Source organism: Vidua chalybeata, chromosome 19 (genome assembly GCF_026979565.1).
Source record: "Vidua chalybeata isolate OUT-0048 chromosome 19, bVidCha1 merged haplotype, whole genome shotgun sequence".
In the NCBI taxonomy this organism is placed as follows: Eukaryota; Metazoa; Chordata; class Aves; order Passeriformes; family Viduidae; genus Vidua; species Vidua chalybeata.
Window position 1 is genome coordinate 7466831 of NC_071548.1, and position 12672 is coordinate 7479502.

A 12672-nucleotide genomic window follows, 5' to 3' on the forward strand; every position below is an offset into this window, starting at 1 on the left:
CTGTGGCCATCCAGAGCTGCCTTGGCCATCCCCAGCACCGGCGGTTTGCCATGGGATGGGCACGTGCCAATGTCCTGTGGCAATCCACGGTGCTGGTCCCGGGCTGCAGGTGAGGTCGGTGACATCCAGCACCAAGGGATTGCTGTTCCCTCATGGCCTTTAATGGCTTTTGCCATCTGCCTGGCTCCTGGCACTGCTGAGCAGGAGCAAGGCCAGGCTCAACTTCAATCCCTCCCCAGAGATGGGGAGCAGAGGCAGCTCCAGCTCTGGGCACTCCAGAGGTGCTGGGGTGGTTCTTGCACCACTCAGCACTGCCACCACCCAGGGCCACTGCAGGACATGGGGTGCAGCGGGCACAGAGCTGATTGTCCCCATCTATCCCCCAAAATGGGGAAGCTGTGACAAGCAGGATGCACAGAGCCCCCATCCTCCAGTGTGACCCTGGTGTTGTCACTGCTCTGGTGCCACTGTGAGACCTGGCAGTGCCAGGACAGCCGTGTCCCGTGCCAGCAGTTGTGCTCAGCTCTGCTGTCATTGTCACGGCTGCGCTTATGAATAAATGAAGTGCGAGCAAAGCGTCTGCCTAATGGCACGGTGACAAATGTGTACCAAAACCAGAGGGAAAAGGGAACGATTTGAGGAATTCAATTATTTAACAGAAGCTTGTTACTGCCATTGCACTGGGGACCTTCCTCCAGCACGGCCCTGGCTCTGGTGGGGGGTGGCAGGGAGTGTCCTGGGGTGCTGTGGGGGGTGTTGGGGGCCACAGCCCCCTGGAGTTGGGGACACACAGGATGGGGAGTCTGCAGGGGCTGGTGGCAGTGGGAGGGATTCATTTGCACCTCGGGAGATGCAGATGGACTCGGACTCTCTCGTGCTCTGACTCATTGCTGAGGCTGGACACGGCCCAGGGTCTCATCCTGCTCGGTCAGGACCTCGTGGATCCAGCCCTGGTGACGCCACAGTCCAATGTCACATGAGATGGGGACTCACAGAGAGGGACTGGCACTTAAAATGGATTTAGATCAGCCCCACTGTCCCCAGTGCCCAGGGATGTGTGTCCCCACGGCCTGGCCATGGTCACGTGAGCGTGGCACAGAGGACAAGGGGCACCAGCTGCCTGCCCCTGCTGCCTCGAGCTGGGGGCTGGGAGGGTCCATTCCTCCCTTTTGAGGTCATGGAGACCTCGAGCTCCGTCCTGCACGGCAGCCAGCGCTCCCTCCCCGGGGCTGTGGGGCTGTGCCATGTCCTCGTGCCAGGAGCCGAGGCCAGCACGGATCAGTGCCCACGTCCCTCCCCCGGCAGCCGGCGGTGAGGGATCCTGGCAGGGGACGGGAGCGTGTGGATATGGGCAGGCTCTGGCAGGGGCCGTGGGCTCAGGGGCAGCTCCCCGTGCCCGCCCCGCCACTGCCTGGGGAACAGCTCGCTCCGAGCTCCATATGCTGGAGGAGATGAGCTTTATCCACCTCCAGCCTCCTCTGGCGGCAGCCCAGGCTCCGGCTGGAGCAGGGATACCGGGGTCTGGCACAGCATCCCCTCCATCTCTCCTTTCCCTCCCTGCAGCTCCGTGGGGCGGGAGCAGACCCGGCTGAGCCCCCGTGGGGACACCGGCGTCCTCTGCTTGATCCCTCAAGCACAAAATCCGACAGGAGCGTGGCCCGTGCCGAGCACCACCCACCGCCAAACCTGCCCAGGGCCGTGCCACCCCGCGGTGACAGCCACCGCCCTTCCCGGCCCCCAGGGGAAGCATCTGGGGCCTTTCTGCCAAAGGAGCTCCCGGCGCCGCTGCCCCAGCGCTGCCAGCAGCCGGGATGCTCTCTGGAATTCTCGGCCCTGGCGGCAGCCAGAAGGAAGCTGCTGTTTGCCAGGGAGGCAGAGCCTGGCAGCGCCGCGGGGCTGCAGCCAGTGCCAAGCCGCGGAGCTGTGCCGGGGAACGAGCCCCGGCTCGTCCGCAGGGCCGGGGAGAGCCGCGGCTTTGCCCACCCTGCGGAGGAGCAGCATTGGTGCGGGGATGTGCGTGCCTGGGCACCCCCTTTTCCAGCACGAAGTGCCCCGTGGGTTAGGGGCCAGCTGGGAGCCCCTCCGTCCCAACCCTCCCTCCTCGGGGTCCCTGCGGAGCCGCAGCCAGCGGGTGGCTGCTTGGAGAGGAGAAAAATCGCGGCATCAATCCCAGCGGGAGCAGGGGCGGTGATTTAGGGGACCGGTCACCGCCGGAGCTGCTGATGAGCTGCGAATCGAGGGGAGAGAAATCAGGCTGTGACACAAAGTGGCATCTGCTCGCACGGAGTCACCCGCCCCGGGGAGGGGATAAATCCCGCTCGGCACGTTCCTGCTCTCCGGAGAGATGGATTTGGAAGGGAGGCAGAGGCTTGGGTGTGAGTTACTGGCTGAGGAGCACTGGTGCCAGCTGGCAGGATGATGGCACTCCAGTCTGGGACATCAGGGATGACGGGACTCTGCTGTGAGACCCTAGGGGTGACAGGATTCCATCACAGGACCTCGGGGTGCTGCTCTCCAGCGTGGAACCCCAGAGATTCCAGGCGTCCAGTGTGAGATCTTTGCTGCACACAGTCCCTCCTCTTCCTCCCAGCCCTTCCAGCTTCTTTAACTCTCATTTCCAGACAGCCCAAGATGAGGAAGGAGGAGGAAAAGGAGACTCCACAGCCAGGGGTTTTGTTCCTGCGCATCTCTTCCCTGGGTGCCAGATGGGCAGAAGGAAATTATCCATAATTCTTTATCTGGAAGTGCTACAGTGGGGCAGAGTCACCTTCTCCCGGCGATTCCAGCCCCAGGGTGGGGTGCTGGGAAAGGAAAGGGGGGTACCCCCACTGCCAGGCCCCCCACGTCCAGTGCTCTGCCTCAGCAGTGGGGTCCCAACCAGGGGCCCTCCTCCATCCCCTCTCTCCCAAGCCTCCCCTGTCTCTCACCTCCCCGAGCCCGACAAATGATTTACAGGGAGATGATGTACGACTTGCTTGCTCATCTAAGTTTTCCTTTAAATGAGGTTTTTTTTTTGGAGCAGCCTCACAAATCGATCCCCTGTCACCCATGCTCCGCTCCTGCCGTGGGTAACGGCAGGGAAATGGATCCCTGGGTTCCTGGGAGGGGCGGGGGCTCTGTCCAGAGCCTCTGTGTGCACGTGTGCCAGGGCTTGTGGCACACGTGGCTGCACATCAGCATTTCGGAGCGTGCACCCTGGCTCGGGCTGTATATCTGGGTGTGCAGAGCTTTATGACAACTGAAATGGAAAAGACAATTGGATGTCAAAACCTATCCCAGGAACCCATTTATACCCACTGACTTTTATGGGATTCCCACTGATTGATTCAAGCACCATAAAACTTCCCACAGCAGCTCCCAGCCCTCCCAGCCTCGGTTCTGTAGGGATGGCATTGACTCCTCTGCCTGTATCCAGCATTCCTGGGGGTGCAGCTTCTTCCCAGCTCCTTGTGGGAGAAGTTCCAGGTGAGGGATGTGGCCACCTTGCCATCCATCCTTCTGCTGGAGCATCAGGCAGGATGGGGCTGGAGGCCATGGCTGAATCCTGCACATTTTTTCTTGGGAAAATCCCTCCTAAGCCTCAGTTTTTCATTCCCAGTCGTTTTTCCTCGTTGCAGAGGTGAACTTCACACTCCACGGACGGTCTCCAAGTGACAGCCCTCCAAGGCAGGAGCTGGGATTCTCCTCGCTGTCCCCAGCGGGACAATCCATCGCCCTGCACGGGTGCCACGTGTGCCATGGGCACTTGGTGGCTCCAGGAAGCCAAAATTCCATGTGGACACAATTCATCACCCCCAAAGCCTGGCGAGGCTCTGGAATCCTCCAGAGAATGGGACAGGATGCTCTGCTCAGCCAAATCCTAATCAGAATCTCCCAATCCCACATTTTTTTCCCTTTATCTCCCCAAATCCTAAGCAGACTCCAGAAATGAAGCACTTCTGGATAGAAAGGAGTGGAATATTTCCAGTTGGAAGGGACCCACATGGATCACCTCCTCACAGTCCCCCAAACTGGCCCGAGCAGAGGATGTCCAGGGAACCCGTGCCAAGCAAGGCCTTCCCTGAGCTCCCAAAAATAAAATATTTCCATGTCAGAAAGCTTTAAAAAAGGAAACGGGAACCATAATGGAAAAGATGAGGAGTGAGGAGAAGAAATTGGAATGTTAAACGGAGGAAAAGCAGTGAAAGGAGGGTTCTGGTGGGGGAAGGAGCAGGAAGGATGGGGGGATGTCCCCAGGGAGGGCACGGCAGGGGGCTGGAGCAGGTCACCAGTGCCACCAGGAGCCATCGGTGGGCGCAGAGCTCGGCACAGCCCACGGGGCTCCAGCGGCCCCCGCGTGTCCCGGGGGAAGGTGACAGGGCGCCCTTCCCCAGCACCCCCGGGGCCCTTGGCACGGGTGCGAGCGGCTCAGGCGCCCTCCAGCGCTCTCCTTCCCATGGCTGAGCGCGCTGACCTTTCTTTCCCGGCGCTTCCCGGCTTTCCTGGCGGCTGCTGGATGCGCTGGGAGCCGGGGGGAGGCGGCAGCCCCGGCCCCTTCCCCCTCCCCAGCGCTCAGCAGCACCTCCTCACATGGAAACCTCCGGGTGTGCGCGGAGAGCTCGGACACAATCAGGACACCGGAATTGCAGCACAGGGACAGGCCGTGGGTGGCTGGCAGAGTGTCCCCAGTGCCTGTGACAGCACGGAGTGATGGTGGCAGGTGGGGGTGACAGGCAGAGCCTGGTCCTCCCAGTCCCTGGAGGGGACGGGGGCACAGCCGGGAGTTCCACGATTTGGGCTGGGAAGGTTTGGTGCAGGTTCCTGCCGCAATTCCAGGGAGGGGTGAGGCAGGGCTGGGCGTGGGGGGCAGCTCTTGCATTGCCATGGCACTGCCACTGTCACACAGCTGCGCTTTGTGGCACCGTTGTGGCACCATTGCAGTGCCATTGTGTCACCGTTGCACTGCTGTGTTGCCACTGTCGTGTCACTGTTGCGTCACCGTTGCATTGCTGTGACATTGTGGTTGTGTTGCTATTGTCGTGTCACTGTTGTGTCACCACTGCCCTGCCATTGTGTCACTGTTGTGTCACTGTTGCACTGCCATTGTGTCACCGTTGCATTGCCGTGACATTGTTGTTGTGTCACCATTTTGTTGCCATTGTGTCACCGTTCTGTCACCACAGCATTACCGTGACATTGTTGTGTCACCACTGCACTGCCATTGTGTCACTGTTGTGTCACCGTTGCATTGCTGTGACATTGTGGTTGTGTTGCCATTGTCGTGTCACTGTTGTGTCACCACTGCACTGCCATTGTGTCACCCTTGTGTCACTGTTGCATTGCCATTGTGTCACCATTGCATTACCATGACATTGTCATGTCACCACTGCACTGCCATTGTGTCACCCTTGTGTCACCGTTGCATTGCCATGACATTGCGGTTGTGTCACCATTTTGTTGCCATTGTGTCACCATTGCACTGCCATTGTGTCACTGTTGTGTCACCACTGCATTATCATCGTGTCACCGTTGCATTGCCATGACATTGTTGTTGTGTCACCATTTTGTGGCCATTGTGTCACCATTGCACTGCTGTGTTGCCATTGTTGTGTCACCATTGTGTCACCATTGCATTACCATGACATTCTCGTGTCACCATTTTGTTGCCATTGTGTCACCGCTGTGTCACCATTGCATTACCATGACATTGTTGTGTCACCATTTTGTTGCCATTGTGTCACCGCTGTGTCACCATTGCATTACCATGACATTGTTGTGTCACCATTTTGTTGCCATTGTGTCACCCTTGTGTCACCATTGCATTGCCATGACATTGCGGTTGTGTCACCATTTTGTGGCCATTGTGTCACCATTGTGTCACCGTTGCATTGCCATGACATTGCGGTTGTGTCACCATTTTGTGGCCATTGTGTCACCGTTGCATTGCCATGACATTGCGGTTGTGTCACCATTTTGTGGCCATTGTGTCACCATTGCATTGCCATGACACTGCGGTTGTGTCACCATTTTGTGGCCATTGTGTCACCGTTGCATTGCCATGACATTGCGGTTGTGTCACCATTTTGTGGCCATTGTGTCACCGTTGCACTGCGACACCATCCCTGGAGCACCATCACCGCATGTCCCTCCCTCTCCCGTCCCTTTCCCCTCCCTCTCCCATCCCACCACCCTGCCCACCCTGCTTTGTCCCAGTGTCCCCACCCCGATGTCACCTCCCGCTGGCTTTTCCCGCTCCCTGCGGGGCTGCTCCGCCCCGACCCCGAGCTCGGGAAGCCGAGGGCAGCCCGGGGCAGGGCTGAGCTCCCGGTACGGCGTGTCCCGGGAAGGGCAGGCACACACCGCCCCCTGCTCCCGCCTGTTCCCACCCCTCGGATAAAAGCTCTGCTCCTGGAAGAAAGGATTTCAGAACCCGCTGTGCCTGTGTGGATAGAAACTCATTTGTTTAATAGGCAGCAGTTTGGCTTTGTCATGTTCATTTAGTTTTTAATGACGCACAGTTGTGCCAATATTGATTTTAGCTTATAGAGACTCAAAAAATTTACTATCTGGCATTATCTGAAATGTAGCTGTTTCATCCAGAGGGCAGCAAGATGGATCTTTCCCAGCCTCGCTCCCAGCAAGGTGGTCACACCAACCAGTTGGGAAGGGCTCTGTGTCATGCCTGTCCCCATCTCACCCATGGTACAGCCAGGCTGGACCTTATCCAGGGAAACTGAGGCACCAGTGTGTTCCCCCAAGTCCTGCCTGCGAGGTTGTGCTGGGGATTTGCTCCAGCTGTCGGGTCTTTCCCCCTGTATCCCACAGGGACGTTTGTTGAGGGAAGGAATGTGCTGGGAGAGCAGGCCCAGGGCTCAGACCTGCCCCTTCACCCCCCACCCAAACTCATCCTTCGCCGATGGTTAACGAGCCAGGAGCCCTCAGGGCCGACCAGAGACAGCAAATCCCACCCACGGCCCCTTGCAAGCAGAATTCCCCGGTGGGAGCCAGCCAGAATCCATCTCCTGAGGTAACACAGGGCCACGTTCGGGGTGTGGGGACCCCAGCAACACCCGGGGGGAGCAGAGCCGAGCTGGCTGGGACGGCAAATGCAGCAGGGTGGGTGGGCTCGGCACGGGGAGGGGCTGGGCAGGGACCCTCCCCTCCCCTCCTGCCCGGGTGCCCCCACAGCCCGGCCCCAACCCAATTATGGGATAATTCACTTTGAGGTTTGGCCGCTGCTGACGGGATTGATCGAGGAGGTGGTAATTACATCTCCCTAAAAGGCCCCTGGGGCTTTGTGGGACCACAAGCAGGGAAGGGAAAGGCTGATTTTTATGGGGGGACAGGCTTGGGGAGCCCACCAGAGCCACGTGTCCCCCTCACCATGTCCTCACTTGTGCCCACCCCCCTGCCAGGCAGGGATCTCTCGCCTCAGCCTGAGCTCGGTGTCATCCATTATGCAGGTCTGTAAATATATTATTTACTATTTCCTCTATTTTTACTCATTATTTATCACCTGCGGGCAGGGCTGGAGCCCCCAGCCAGGATCCTGCCCCGCTGTCAGGAACAGGGCTCCCCCCTTCCCTTGGCAGCAGAGGAGGGAGTTGCGAGGTGGTGGGCTGGGGGCTGGGCACACCTGAGGGAGTTTCAGCTGCAGCTGGGTTAAATCTCCTCCCTGAGCACACCTGAAGGAGTTTCAGCTGGGTTAAATCTCCTCCCTGAGCACACCTGAAGGAGTTTCAGCTGGGTTAAATCTCCTCCCTGAGCACACCTGAAGGAGTTTCAGCTGGGTTAAATCTCCTCCCTGAGCACACCTGAAGGAGTTTCAGCTGGGTTAAATCTCCTCCCTGAGCACACCTGAAGGAGTTTCAGCTGGGTTAAATCTCCTCCCTGAGCACACCTGAAGGAGTTTCAGCTGGGTTAAATCTCCTCCCTGAGCACACCTGAAGGAGTTTCAGCTGGGTTAAATCTCCTGCCCCAATGCAGAGCAGAGTTGGGATGTGGGCTCAGTGCAGCTGCTCTGGGATGCCCACCCTGTGCCAGGCAAGGACATACTGGAGCTGGCCCTTTCCAGGAGGGATGAGCCATGAGCAATGCCCACTGGGGACTGGTAAGGTGGGTTTTGGGCTCTGTTGCTTTTGTAGGGTTCTGCTGGCAGGAACCCCAAATTATGGGGTGTGAGAAGTGCCCAGGGCTGCTGTGGGCACCCACAGATGTGGGGGTGCTTCAGGTGGTGATGGTAAGGTCAGGGGTGCTGGGAGAGTGAGAGCACACATGAAATCTCTTAAAAACTGATCTGGTGTCCCCCCCCCGCAGTCTTTTTGGGTCTGGATTTTTCAAAAAAAAACCCACTTCTCTGAGCTTTGGGTGTGGGAATGAGGGATGGGGTCACTACAGACACTCTGGCTGAGGGGAGTGGGTTTGGGGGGGCTCTGGCACCCCCAGCCTGGCCCTGGCTGCTGTGGGAGGGTCATCAGTGAGCACCTGAAAAACCTCAGCTTCGGGAAGCACGTGAGTGAGTGAGAGTCTTGGATTCAGCCCCCAGCAAACCTGGCTGGTCCCCAGCTGCTGTTCCCAAGGAACGCTCCGGAGGTGGCCTTTAAATGTTAAGAAATCATGTTAAAATGAGCCAGGGCCTTAGTTTAAATTTTTAATCTCCTGATTTAAAAACTCAGCCCTGAGGTCTGGGCTGTGGGTGGGGGCTGGTGCTGCTGAGTGGGTGTCTCTGTGCTGGTGGTCCTGGGGTGTGGGGTCAGCTCTGAAATGGGGGCTGCACCTTTGCCCTCCTGCTGCTGAGTGGAGCCAGCTTTTCCCATGGCTCATCCTGGGGCTTCTCTCGACCCTTTCCAGCCCACAGGAAAAGGAAAACTTGGCTTTGCAGGGCAGTGGAGGAGCACTGGGGGCTGGCGGGGGGTCCTGGATCTATGGTTCCAGTATTAGAAATGTTCCTGCAGCCTCAAAGGTGCTCTGGAGGAGGATTCACCGATGTGAGTCGAGGAAGGGAGGGTGTGGAGCAGCAGGAATGGTGCTTGCCCCACCCTCAGCCCCTCTCACACGGGGGTCCAGGTGGGAACTCCCAGATCCTGCTCGGTATGGGGGGGAAAGGCCCCCTCCGGTGGGAGCAGCTCTTGCCACGCTGCCCTGAGCTCCTCGGGAGCTGCCTGGGAGGAGGAAGAAAGCTTTGCCTGGAGCAAAGGCTCCTGCTCTGCCCACCTCCCCCCCGGAGGGGTGAGGAGCTGTCCTGGGGTGCTCAACTGGGGGTTCAGAGCAGAAGGAACCTCAATGCCAGCACCGGGGTGGGTTTGGGAGTCTGTCGTGGTGCTGTGTGTGCCAAACCCTCGTGTTTGAAGGGGAACCAGGGCTGGTTTGGCTTTGTGGGGTTTCCATGGTCCCCACATCCCCCCTTTGTGGATTAGCTGGGTGCAGAGAGGTGGCAGCCAGGGCCAGGTCTCCCTGCAGAGTCTCTGTCTCTTTGTGGCTTGTTCCCAAAGCTCTCCAAGGAGAGCTCAGCCGTCCTGCCCCCAGTGCTGGTGGTGCTGCTCTGCTCTCTGCCTGCTCAGAGCCCCCTCAGCACTGAGCAGGGCCTTGAAGGAAGATCTTAATTGGGCTGAGATGCCCCAAACAGCTGATGCTGGGAGACAGCCCCAGGGCTGGGAAGAGGAGCAGCCCTGGCAGGAAGGAGAGGGCAGGGCGCGCTCCTGGTGCTGTTCCTATCCTCGGTATTTTTTTTAACTCATAAAAGATTTAAGATGTTTCTGTTCTGAGCCGGTTTGGAGGCTCCTTGCATAGCACCCGAGGGCAGTGTGGAGCCCTGTTTGATGCCCTTCAAGGAGAGGCAGCTTCAGCCCTGCCAAAAACGGGGCGTTTGCCTGCGTGTGGCCTTCCAGGGCCGGGGAGGGCCCTCAGGGCCCAGGGAATGAGGTGGTTGTGACTCAGCCCAAGCTGCAGCTCTGGGGAGAAGGGACCTGTCCTAAGCCCAGGTTTGAAGAGAGCAGTTAAATGATTGCAGAGGCTGCTCTGGCCTGCAGCGCTACCCTGGATTGACTCTTCCAGCAGAGCTGATGCTTCTGGAGAAAAAAAAGCCCCTTTCAATCTTAATTACAAAACCAAGAAGGTGCTAGGGAGCCTCGCTGCAGCCGGAGTTTCCCCCCCTGTTAGAAACGTGCACGTTATTGCTGGTCTGGATCCTTCTGGCTTCTCCTCCTGCCTGTGGGAGCTTGTTACCCTGCTGTCCGTGAGGCTGCCGAGCCTCCCGGATCCAATTTCTCTTCCCTGCGCCGGTGCTGACAGCCCGTGGTTACATCCATCTCCTCTCCCCTTTGATAGCGGAGAAGGACTGAGCTCCTGGAGTCTCTCACTCACAGGCAGAGCTTCCCGACCTCTCCTTGCGCTTCCCCGCCCGTCCCCGGCGCGGGGAGCGTGGACGCTGCTCTGCTCCAGGAACGGGGACGCTGCTGGGAGTCAGTGCCTGCTCTGAGAAAGACGAGGGATGCTGAGGACAGCTGAAGCTCTTGGCTGTTGTCCTGCAGCCTCTGGATAGTGCTGATGGTCCCCAAAGCTCCTGACAGCCCAGCAAAGACTTCCTACATTTCAAACAAAGCCTTGATCTTTTTTTGGAACTTGCCTTGGTTTCAGACAAGAGTTTTTAATTCAAGCCCAGCGCCGTATTTTGGGTTTGACTTTGATGCGCCCTCTTACAAGCAGGAGGCAAAATAACAGCGTTCACATCCGCAAATAGCCCCGGGGCGGGCTCCTGCTGCCCGCGGCCGGCGGCTCCGCGGGGCCGGCCCCTCCTTGGCCGGGGCTCGGGGACGCGCAGCTGCCGGTGCGGCCTGGAGAGCCCCGTGCAGGGGTCAGCGATCGAGAGAGGAGCTCAAAACCCCCTTTTAGAGACAGGCAGGAGTCCTGTGATGTGGCTCGCGGTGGTCTGTAGGGATGTGCTGTCACGATTCCTGCTGTAATTATGAGTGGTGCTGCCCCAAATTGTAGGCTAAGTTGGGATTCTCAGTAATGTTGGTGGAGGAGGGGGCCAAAACTCCTGGGAGGTGGAGAAATGCCCTGTGTGGGGCAGGGGTGACCCAGCAGCACGAGGAGGACACCCGGGCATCACCTGGAATGTCCTCAGGGACACGGGTGGGTGGCAATGTGGGGCCACCGCTGCCCTCTCTGATCCCTGGGATGTGCCAGCAGCTCCAGGCTCTTCCACACGCTCCTGGAGACAGGTGTGGTGTTACCTGCTGGAACTTGCTCCTGCTTGGAGGGGTTTGGGCAGAGAAGAGCTGGCACAGAGCAGGCGAGACCGGGAGGGGGATGTGCTCTGGTGGGAACACTGATGCGAGATCCAGACTCAATCAGTCTGGGTGACCGTGGGGAACCAGGTACCTGTGCAAGTGGGTAATAAACTACTCACAGCTCAGCAAGATTAATGGTAATAACCATAAATCAGTGCTGGCACCAGGGTCAGACCTGGATTTATGGCCCTGGAGACAGGAATTCCTGTTCTTCATGGAACAAAGCCCCGATCCTGCAGGGGCCTGGGAGCGTGCTGAGTGTTATTGTGGCTGCAGCGTGTGTGGAGGTGCCTGGGGAACGGGTCTGAACCCCCGATGGGGGCTGAGCTCAGCCCTGGCAGGGCAGCCTCTCCCTTTGCTTGCTCCAGCCGGCAGTGGGAAACACCTCCCTGAGGGGTGAGCCAGGATTGCTGCCTCCCACAGCACATTGATCCCGTCATCTCGGTTGAGAATGCCAGCCACGGAGCTGATTAATGCTGGGGTGGGCAAGAGCTGGGTTATTGTTCAGTCTCTCTTCAAGAGGTCGATGGGAAATTTGGCAGTAGCTTTCCAAATATGCAACGTGCACACAGGCGTTGTCCCCCCCAAGGGCTGTGCAGGATTTCCACGTGAGTGTTACATTGCAGTGGAAATGCACACCGGGGCCGGGCATTGTCACACGCAGTTCTATCAACGCCTGTGGGAGAGTGCTCCCTCTGTCCCTGCCCTGGTGTGACCCGGCACTGCCGGGGCTGGCTCCAGGCTAATCTGCTCATGCTTTCGTTTCACCCTGATCCTTGCAGGTCCCTTGGCTCAGAGGTGCCGTGTGTGCTCAGGAGGCTGATCCAGAATTCCGGATGGATATTTCCTCCTGTGCAGATGGTGCAGGTCCTTGGGTGTTAATGCTCCGTAGCAGCCGTGACTGAGCTGCTTTCCCCCACCTAATGCAAGGCACTGTGCTAGCAGAAAGCACAGACATCTTTGAAGGATGTGTGATCCTGTTGGGAGCTCTGGGCTTGAGGAATTGCAGGATCAGGCCTGATGAGGTGGTGTGTTGTCAGGGAGGTGCTGCTGTGTCATCTCTGGGGTTAAAGGTTTTGTTGTTTTTTTTGGGGGGGAGGTTGTTTTTGAGAACCCTAAAACGATTGCTCTGGTAATCCTGTGTCATTGAGCTCTGCCTTAGAGCTACCTGAGGGACGTGCTGTGTCCCCTTCGCAGGGGTCGAGCGCTGATGCTCTGAGCGCTGTCGGAGGGGCTGGGGCAGCGAGGGGTGGGTTAGGGTGGGAGCAGCAGACAGGAGCCGCTGCCTCCATAGCGGGGGCGCACCGGCAGCGCGGGGCACCCGCACGAACCGGGGGCGGCCGGTGGGGACGCGCCCGCTCCCTCCGCGGCCGCTGGGTAGCGCTCGGGGCCGCGCCGTCTC